The sequence below is a fragment of the Pelophylax lessonae genome (assembly GCF_965119305.1).
Source record: "Pelophylax lessonae genome assembly, chromosome: 5".
Lineage (NCBI taxonomy): Eukaryota > Metazoa > Chordata > Amphibia > Anura > Ranidae > Pelophylax > Pelophylax lessonae.
This window is the reverse complement of record NC_138772.1, coordinates 159,301,484-159,311,736: the sequence shown is the minus strand read 5'-3', so window position 1 is coordinate 159,311,736 and position 10,253 is coordinate 159,301,484.

The following is a 10,253-nucleotide window of genomic DNA, read 5'->3' as shown; positions in this document are numbered from 1 at the left end:
GGTGTTTACTTGTTCTTCAAATAACTCCTGGACATAGGCCCAAGGAGATTCTTTAATTTTAGCATCACAGGCAAAATCATTACTCTTATGTTTAAGAGTATAAGTTGCTACAAAACTTTCTAAACTGGGCATGGCCGCCATCACCCCCAGAAAGTATGCACAATTGGTAGGCTAAAAATAAAGTCACCTTTCCCCTGTACTATACAGTCACTTAGAGTAAAGGCAAGTAGGAGAAAGAAGAAGAAAGAAAGAGAGAAGGAAAATAATATTCGAAAGAAGAGAGAAAAACAAAAATAAATAGATAGAAACCCAAACCGAGAAAAACAGGTTTGAAAACTTAAAATGTAACTTTTAGAATCTTGGAGACATACAGATAATTATCACAATAATCTATAGCCTCTCTTGTCTGAGTCTCCACCCTGAACACAATAGGTCACGTACAATGGAGCACATAGCCAGCTACACACTAGGGAGTTCCCCAGAAACCAGCCTCTAGGTAGACAATAGAAGGGTAAACAATGTGGTGTTTATACCAATGGGTTACCTCCCAATTCAGTTTGCAAAAGGTAAACAGACTTAAATCTAAAGATTATGCTGAATGCAACCTATTTTAGAGTTTTAAAAAAACTTTTTATCCTGATATAAGCTTCAATAACCAACTTTCCACAGTTTGGTATTTTCACGTGGTTTAACCCAGATCAGACTTACTGTACCATGATTCTGCCAGATAGTTTGTAATCTGACCACCATGATGAACAAAGCCTACCAAAACTTGTTGAACTTTTTCATCAACGTACCCAAACACAAGAAAAGACCAGCTTATCAAGTTTGTTTGTTATTAAAAACACAAACAACAAAAAAAATAATGATACAAAGATTAAAAACAAAAATAAAATAATAAAAAATTAAACCCGACTAAGACTTGTTGAAACTTGTCAACAAAGAACACAAGAGAACGCCAGGATCAAGCTAGTCCTTTGTGTCTTGAAAACAAAAACAAAATAGTTAAAAGACAAATAACAAAAACACCAAAATATTAAAAAAAAATAAAGAAAAAAACTATTAAAACCAAGAACACCAATTTGTTGAACTTTTTCCTCAACAAAAGAACACCAGAGGAAGCCTGAATCAAGCTAATCCTTTGTGTCTTTAAAAACAAAAACCAAAATATTAAAAATTGAAGAAAAAAAACTTTTAAAACCACGCACCGATTTGTTGAACTTTTTCCTCAACAAAAGAACACCCGAGGAAGCCTGAATCAAGCTAATCCTATGTGTCTTTAAAAACAAAAACTAGAAATTGTGAGATTTTTCAAAACTCAACAATAAAAACGACACCCTTTCGGTGGTTTTCAAATAACAACTTCATTCATGTAGCCACCGCAAGAAATGATGCTTGGTAAGCTTTCACAGAACAAAACAAACAATAAAAAACAAAATTTTCCCGTTAAAGATATATCCTCCCAATTGCAGTGACCGGTATGCAAAAAGTTCATCTGATATATATATAAACACAGTTATGGGAATTTTTCCTTAAAAAAACTCTGTGGTGTATCCTTTTCTAATACCCACTAAAACAATTTTTCATTGTTTTTCCTAGATTAATTGCTGTGGCCTTCAGACTACCGGGAAACTGCCTCAGTTTAAACCCAGCTCTATAACCTTACACAAATCTTGGTATTAAATATTTTCAGACTGTTCAATGTTTCATGGTTGCCAATTATGTTACCAAAAATATATGAGAGTTAATTTATCTCAGACAATATTTGGGTTAATAATGAGAGTTCTATGACTGAATGAAAACTTTAACACAACAATTATTTATTTTTTATAAGGTTTGAAAAGCCTACGTAATTTACAACAATCCAACTATTGTACATACTACGAAATGTAAAAGATTCCTAGTTTTTACTCAACAAATACAATGCATAGAGTATAGACTCATATACACACACTATGACCGACACAAATAAAATATACAATGTAAACCCTTAATCCTTAATCCATAATTACCTCTAGTGATGGCTCTCGCTCTCCCGTGCCAAACAGGAAGTCCCTCTATCTCATCTTTCCTCATATAGACCCATCTCCCATAGCCTTGTATAGGGCAATTCTCATTGGTTCAGCTATGATGCTCTGTCACTTCCTCTGGGCGTATCTCGTTTAGGATAGGACCATTTCCCCCTCCCATAGTTACGCCTCTTTCTAACCACTCCTCTCTGTGTGGGGGGGGGGTGCGTTTACTCCTCACTGTGGAGGAGCTCTGAAATGGCTACTTAAGATATGCAAGATGTGTCCTGGAAGCCTGTGGCCCCAGAAAGTCTAGCTTTCAAAGATGTAATCACAGGTTAATACTATCCGCAGTTGTTTATATGTAAACAGCAGTTGCCCCCTGGTAGTTCAGGCCTGCATTTTAAATGGACTTGTTAAAACGGTTTCTATAACTGACTGCTAAAGGAAGTCACCCAGCTTCATATAATTGACAATCCTATCTCAACTAAATGTAAAATCCAAAACTCAATATCTCATACATGTATATATTTACATAAATATTTACAATCTCTACAATGGAGATTTATACATAATCTCCTCATCATCACAACACGGTAAGGGAGATTACGCCTAAATTCAATATGGCAACAACACCTTCACAACCAAGTAAGGTCTCTGGCTCCTCCTGCTTCCTCTTCTGCTGCAGTCTCGGCCTCTTCATCCACCTCTGTAGTGATACCGGCACCTGCCACCCCGCAAACAGAGGATCTGACAGCAACACCACCACCTGGGTCACCAACCATCTCCACAATGTCCCGTGGAAGCGTTCAGCTTTCCATCTCCCAAACACTTCAGAGGAAGAGGAAATACCCCCCTACCCACCCGCGATCCCTTGCCCTGAATGCCAGCATTTCAAAATTCTTGGCCTTTGAAATGCTGTCATTCCGTCTGGTGGAGACGCACAGTTTTAATGTCGGTGGCTGTCCCACAGTACGTCGTGCCCAGTCGTCACTACTTTTCCAGGCAAGCCATCCCTTCCCTGCACAACCAAGTGGGGGAAAAAAATCAGGTGTGCACTGCGCAACGCCATCTGTGGCAAGGTCCACCTAACTACCGATACATGGACCAGTAAGCACGGTCAGGGGCGTTATATCTCCCTAACAGCACACTGGGTAAATGCAGTGGCGGCTGGGCCTGAGGTGGATAGCAATTTGGCGCATGTCCTTCCACCACCAAGGATTGCAGGGCGCTTCAGTTTGCCTCTTGTTCCTAACTCCTCCTACTCCACTTCCTCATCCTCTACCGCCTCCTCATCCGGTCAGCGTAACACCTTCACCACCAACTTCAGCACAGCCAGGGGTAAACGACAGCAGGCAGTTTTAAAACTTGCCTGTTTGGGGGAAAAACCACACACCGCGCAGGAGTTGTAGAGGAGTATGAAACAGCAGACCGATGAGTGGTTGCTGCCAGCGAGCCTCAAGCCCGGCCTGGTGGTGTGCGATAACGGGCGAAATCTCATAGCAGCTCTGGGCCTAGCCGGTTTGACGCACATCCCTTGCCTGGCGCATGTGCTGAATTTGGTGGTGCAGAGGTTCCTTAAAAATTACCCCGATATGTCAGAGCTGCTGCAGAAAGTGCAGTCGTCTGTGCGCACTTTCGGCGTTCTCACCCTGCTGCTGCTCGCCTGTCAGCGCTGCAACGTAACTTCGGCCTTCCCGCTCACCGCCTCATATGTGACGTGCCCACATGATGGAACTCCACCTTGCACATGCTGGAAAGATGAGCAGCAGCAGGCCATAGTGGAGTTTCAGCTGCAGCACGCATGCGTGAGTCGCTCTGCGGAACAGCACCACTTCACCACCAATAACTGGGCCTCCATGCGAGACCTGTGTGCCTTGTTGCGCTGTTTTGAGTACTCCACCAACATGGCCAGTGCCGATGGTGCGTGGCTGGGGGGATACAGAGGACACAGACGATACACCTCCCACAGAGAACAGCCTTTTGCTGTCTCTGGGCAGCCTGGCACACATAAGCGATTACATGCTGCAGTGTCTCCACAACGACCGCCGAGTTGCCCACATTCTAACTTGTGCTGATTACTGGGTTGCCACGCTGCTGGATCCCCGTTACAAGGACAACGTACCATCCTTAATTCACTCACTGGAGCGCGATCGCAAGATGCGCAAGTACAAGCGCACGCTGGTAGACGCGATGCTGCTGGCATTCCCACATGACAGCGGGGTCACGGTGGAAGCACAAGGCCAAGGCGGCCTTGTGAGGAGGAGGAAGAAGAGGAGGAAGAGGTCGCCCATGCAACCAGGGCACCGCCAGCACCTCAGAAGGCAGGGTTAGCATGGTCGAAATGTGGAAAAGCTTTGTCGGCATGCCACAACAAACAGCAGCACCAGAAGCTCATATGGAACGTCTTAGCAGGAGGCAGCATTTCACCAACATGGTGGAGCAGTATGTGTGCACACGACTACATGTAGTGAATGACGGGTCTGCCCCCTTCAACTTCTGAGTCTCCAAATTGGGCACATGGCCTGAGCTTGCCCTTTACGCCTTGGAGGTGCTGGCGTGCCCTGCAGCTAGTGTATTATCTGAACGTGTATTTAGCACGACTGGGGGCGTTATCACAGACAAGTGCAGCCGCCTGTCCAGAGCCAATGTGGACAAGCTCACATTCATTAAAATGAACCAGGCATGGATCCCACAGGACTTGTCCGTACCTTGTGAGAATAGAGATGGATACCGGCCTTACCCAGCCATTGTTATATTTTTGATCTTTCTCACTCTTTTGGGGTGTACCCTAATTTAAAATGACTAAAAAAATGCAGTGTTGGCTACCTCGTCCCCCTCCACCGCCGCTTCCACCTACACCGCCACATCCACCGCCACCCCAACCTCCCTCCTACTCCATGTGGGCCTCGTCCTTCACAGATGAAGAAAATTGTTTTTTTTTTTTAGGTTTTTTTGTTGTTTTAAGTTATTTCCCTATCCACATTTGTTTGCAGAGCACTTGCCATGCTCTTAACTACATTCTGCTGCCATTTGCAGCACACTAGCCCTTTCCATTGGTTTTTTAGAGCCATTTTAGTGCCTGAAAGTTCGGGTCCCCATTGACTTCAATGGGGTTCGGTGTCCGGGTCAAGTTCGGAAAAAGTCACGGACCCGGACTTTTTTTTCAAGTTCGGCCGGACCCACTGAACACGGACTCTAGTCCTGAATGCTAAAGAAAATAGTTAAAGTGGATGTAAACCTTTGCATGGACCCAGTGAAGTAAACATCCCCAGATGATACACAGAGATAAAACAAGTCTCCCTACATAATTTTTACATGCATATCTGCGGTCTTCAGCTTTATATATTCTTTAGAATGTGCACATCATGTTAGAGATTTTCTCTTTCTATTCAGCAATGGTTGTGGAGTCTTGGCATACAGCCAAAACAGCTGATTGGAGGGAAGGAAGAGACTTGCAGAGCTGTGAAGACACTTCTCCACATATGAAGAGACTTGCAGAGCTGTGCTGTGACAAGACAAGCTCTCTTCTAATCTATTTATAGCAACCTCCCACGACACAAATTTCAGCCTGGTTTTATCTCAGTTGTCGGAGAACATGTCAGAAGTAATCATGCTGATAACAGAGCAACGAAAAACAACAAAAAAACACAGGACTCAGGGCTTTAGAGAGAGATAATAAAACACTACAGCTATATCTGCGCAGGTCAAATTTCATGAATCAGGTTTACATCCACTTTAAGTGGGATGGCTTCCATAGGAAAAAGGTGAAAGGGGCAGCTTCTTAATAGGGAACTTGTGGAACAAGTGCACTGAGAATGGCAACACTGCGGCAGCTGAGCCTCTAGAAGTCAATGGAAATGGCTGGGTCAACCAGGAATATATTAATAATGAAAATATACAGTAATATACAGTGAGTAAAAGCATATGCTCCTAGGTAGAGAACATACTGTACACTGCTAAAAAATATTAAAGGAACTCTTTTAAAAAAACACATCAGATCTCAATGTGGAAAAATATCATGCTGGATATCTATACTGATATGGACTAGGTAATGCGTTAGAAATGAAAGGATTCCACATTGCTTAATGGAAATAAAAATGATCACCCTACAGAAGGCTGATTTCAAAGACACCGCGAGAATCAAAGTGAAAAAATAATGCAGCAGGCTAGTCCATTTTGCTGAAATTTTATTGCAGCAACTCAAAATGGTACTCAGTAATTTGTATGACCCCCACGTGCTTGTATGCGTGCCTAATAACGTACGGACAATGAGGTGACAAATGGTGTCCTAGAGCATTTTCTCCAAGATCTGGACCAGGACATTACTGAGCTCCTGAACAGACTGAGGTTCAACCTGGCAGTGTCGGATAGACCAAAACATAATGTCCTAAAGGTGTTCTATTGGATTTAGGTCAGACGAGCATAGGGGCCATTTAATGGTATCAATTCCTGCATTCTCCAGGAACTGGCTGCATTTTCTTGCCAAATAAGGCCGGGCATTGTTCTGCACCAGCAGGAACCCAGGACCCACTGCACCAGCATAGGGTCTGACGATGGCTGCAAGGATTTTATCCCGACACCTAATGACAGTCAGGGTGCCATCGTCTAGCCTGTGAAGGTCTGTGTGTCCCTCCATTGAGATGTCTCCCCAGATTATCACTGACCCACCCCCAAACCGGTCATGCTGAACGATGTTACAGGCAGCATAACATTCTCCATGGCTTCTCCAGATCCTTTCATGTCTGTCACATGTGCTCAGGGTGAACCTGCTCTCATCTGTGAAAAGCACAGGGCGCCAGTGGCGAACCTGCCAATTCTGGTGTTCAATGGCAAATGCCAATCAAGCTCCATGGTGCCGAGCAGTGAACACAGGGCCCACTAATGGATGTCAGACTCTCAGGCCACCCTCATGAAGTCTGTTTCTGATTGTTTGGTCAGAGACATTCACACCAGTGGCCTGCTGAAGGTCATTATGTAGGGCTCTGGCAGTGCTCATCCTGTTCCTCTTTGTACACGAGGAGATACCAGTCCTGTTGATGGGTTAAGAATGTTCTACGGCCCTGTCCAGCTCTCCTAGAATAACTGCCTGTCTCTTGGAATCTCCTCCATGCTCTTAAGACTGTGCTGGGAAACACAGCTGACTCCCTGGCAATGACATGTATCGATGTGCCATCCTGAAGGAGTTTGACTGCCTGTGCAACCTCTATAGGGTACAGGTATCGATTCATGCTACCAGTAGTGACACTGATCTTAGCTAAATGCAAAACTAGCGAAAACAGTCAGAAAAGATGAGTAGAGGAAAAAAATTGCAGTGACCTCCATCTGTAAAACCGTTCCTGTTTTGGAGGTTGTCTCACTGTTGCCCATCTAGTGCACCTGTTGTTAGGTTTATTAACATCAAAGCAGCTGAAACTGATTAACAAACCCCTCTGCTACTTAACTGACCAAATCAATATCCCAGGAGTTTAATTGACTTGATGCTATACTCTGATTAAAAAGTGTTTTTTTTTTTTTTTTTGAGCAGTGTACTTTTAAAGATGACACAAAGAAAAAAAGTTGGCTTTTCTGACACTTTTGTGTTGGTTTGTTAAATGCAAATAGGCTATTCATTGATATTCGTTCATATTGTTTGGAACTATTGTATCTACACATTCATCTGATTACAGCCACAGCATCTCAACTGTTTCAGAGCATGCCAAACTGTAGTTCAATTCACTTTTCCAGTTGGCATAAGGTCATTAGTTATGAATGCAATAGTCAAGAAAATCGAGGACGATCCTGTAGGAATGGTCAATTTTCAAAAGAAGTCATATAAATATAAAGGACCAAGTTGGACCAGTTATACACAAAAATGCACAAAGGAGGTAATGCCAACAACAAGCAGCAAATAAAAACTCCAGTCTCTAAAACACAGTTCACAAAGTGGGTCAGCAAGCTAAGATTCAAGTCCAAAGTAAGAAACTGATGCCTTTTCAGAATTGTTTTTCAAAGAATTGATAACTTTCTTATTAAATATAAAGCTGGACCAAGATGGATTGAAATTTGACTGGTTCAGGACAGACCGACCAAATTTCGATCTGTGTGTGGCTCCCCATGTTTGACAGAAGTCAATTAGACTGACTTTTATCAAATGGACACAGTGGGAAAAATTTTGTCAATTAGGGGCTGCAGGCACTGAGCAGAGCAATCTGATCAATGTCCGCAGGGCCTCTGATATGGCAGTACAACTGGCCCTCATGTACTGGGTCTGGGCCCAATAAGCAACAGCAAGGCCAGTTTTATTGTTCATCTATGGTCTGCAAATATTTTTAAATAGATGACCCATTGAGCCAAGCTCCTAGGCTTGCCAGAAATATTTTTTTTCCTGAGCCCCTTCAGTCCAGCAAAGTGGCCCAGGAGACAGGAGTAAGGCGAGGACATTTTTTTTTTTTTTCATTTCGGCGCTCAGGCAGATAAAGACAGCACCATGATATCTGATACTGTAACTAAAGTCCTGGCCAGCAGCTTTTCCCAAGTTGTATGATTCTTACTGCTCCCCTGTGTAAATGCTGAGGAGGGTGAGGCTGTAGCCAGGCAGTGGTAGGTGACTAAGCGGAGAGGTGGAGGAGGATTGCAGCACAGCAATCCTGGTTCACATTCAGACAGCACGTCTTTATTGTAACACTTTATGGAAGCTACAGACAGATACAGCCATATAGCCTAGACTTCTAGTATTGCAAGTGGAAAGTCAGTGTTGCCATTGACTCCCACTGATGTCAATCAAACTCAGTTAGCCAATCAGGAGAGAGAGAGACGGGTGTCGAACGGCAGCTCCCTGTCTAAATGGATATATGGAGCTGCAATTCGGCTCAGGTGTCTCCATGGCAAGCTGCTTGCTGTGGGGCACTCAACAGAAGGGAGGGGCCAGGAAAGCTGAAGAGGAACCCGAGAAGAGCAGGATAAGGGCTGCTCTGTGCAAAATCACTGCACAGGGCAGGTAAGTATAACTTGTTTTTTATTTTATAAGTAAAAAACAAGACTTTACAATCACTTTAAGGAAACTGGCAGGGATTCTTATTTAGATCAGACTAGTTGTCACCATCCTTCAAGGCTCAAGTCCATCCCTAAGAGCCAATTTACAAGTTTAGAGCATAAATGTACTAGGATTGAGGAATTCTATGATCAATCTCAGAGCATCAGAACAAGATTAACTGAAAATGGTTATAAAAGTGTGAATTTAGAACGAGTCATTGATGATGTAGCTTTAAAGAATAGGGATGAGTTACTTGTAAAACATGTCTTAGATACATCAAGATTGGATAAATTAAATTGGCCTTTCATTACATAATACTCTCTCCAACATAGAGCTATTAAGAATATTATTAAAAAAACATTTGGGTATTCTTGAAAATAACCCAGTATTGAATCCTCTGATTCCCAATCAGCCTTATGTATTTATAGAGGTGATCCATCTCTCAGGAATATTGTAGCACCCAATATTTTACATTCCCCTAGGAGACCCCATTTTTTTTACAAAAAACTTTTAGCGCTTTTACCACTGCTGAAAATGTGAAGTTTGCAGGTTGAGAAGCTTTAAAGGGAGAAACATGCAGACATTTTCTCCAACTAGATGAATAAATCACATGATATAACATTGTTTATATCTTGCAACACTAACAATGTTGTTTATATGATAATTTGCCCTTCTGTCTATCAGTAAGTGGAAAGGACTAATTGAAAATTTCAGAAAAGGTTTCTAACATAAAATTGATTGTCTTGAAGCCATAGATAAACTTTCTCCTCAATGGAGAAGTAGCCATGTCAAGAGGAAAATCTCATGCCTAGAAACGAAGCGGATTTACAATTTAAAAATGTATACTCCAATTGGTTTGAATATAGAATTGGACATCAATAGTTTCATAGACAATAGATGAATATTAACGTACAGTAATTTTTAATCCAACGTAGCAGTTGAGGTTTGTAAGTTTAATATGTTTTTTGGCCTTTGAATTTAATAAATTATTTTTATGGGCCATTTATGGTGATTTCAGCCTAATAAATTGAAGGTGGCAGTAGCAGTTACCTTAATTGGTATGTGGGACTGCTGTGGGATTGCCATATTGCTGCAATTTTGCTACATATTAATGAGGTTATGAGGGGTGGGGTCTATCAGTTAATGCTTTTTACTTAGATTTTTTTTAAATAAATTGTTTTCTACATACTTCACTATGGGCTTGCATTGTTTTTTATTTCCTAGTATAA